Here is a 949-nt window from a genome sequence, read left to right on the forward strand (position 1 = left end):
AAGCAAGAATTTCCAACTGTTTTGCTTATTTGATTTACGGTTATACAAACAATCAGTTATTCTTCCGCTCTTGTATAAACATAGGATCGGTTTCAAGTTTGGAGTTTAGCACCCGGCATGTATTTGTCTGTTTATCTATTATTTTTTTTTTATTTCCTTGTATTTATTTTAAGTATATTTCTCTTTCTTTCAATTATGGGTTGTTGTTGTTGTTGTTGTTGTTGTTGTTGTTGTTGTTTTATGTATATGTTTTGTCGGAGAAATTTGTTTTAGTGAAGGAGGTACAAAGTGATATGAAAATAGTTCTTTTGGTGGATTTTGTATACGATACGAGGGAGGTATATATATATATATATATATACATACATACATGTGTGTGTGTGTTTGTGTGTGTGTGTATACAGACATACATATGCAAATAACGCATACAGAGACACATTAACGAGCATGAATGCATGAAAGCATTTGCGCACTTGATACCACACGCGCAGCCTATATCATTGCTCGCAAATACACCCCTCCAGCACATACATACACACATGCACACATTCGTATGTTCATATATTCCCACATCATTATAGTCCCATACATACATATATATGCGTGTATATATATATGTGTGTGTGTGTGTGTATCTGTACAGACTTCTCTCTCTTGCTTGTAGCAATCGAACACGGACTATATTGAACACTTATACATTCAAGGCCATTTTTAGTCGATCAAACTCCCTATGCAGTTATGTAATTGTCCCTATCTCTTACCTATTTTATAGAACTATATTTATTAATAAAACAATTGCAGCGTGGAAGGTGTTTATAAGTCATTTAAAATAACACACAAAATCCGTTAGATTCACTTCAACATTTAAATTTAATTTGTCAAAATATTTTCGTCGCTTTGAGACCGCGACCTGTTCACTGACAGCACAGAATTTTGTCAGTGAACAGGT

Source organism: Octopus bimaculoides, chromosome 17, assembly GCF_001194135.2.
Source record: "Octopus bimaculoides isolate UCB-OBI-ISO-001 chromosome 17, ASM119413v2, whole genome shotgun sequence".
Lineage (NCBI taxonomy): Eukaryota > Metazoa > Mollusca > Cephalopoda > Octopoda > Octopodidae > Octopus > Octopus bimaculoides.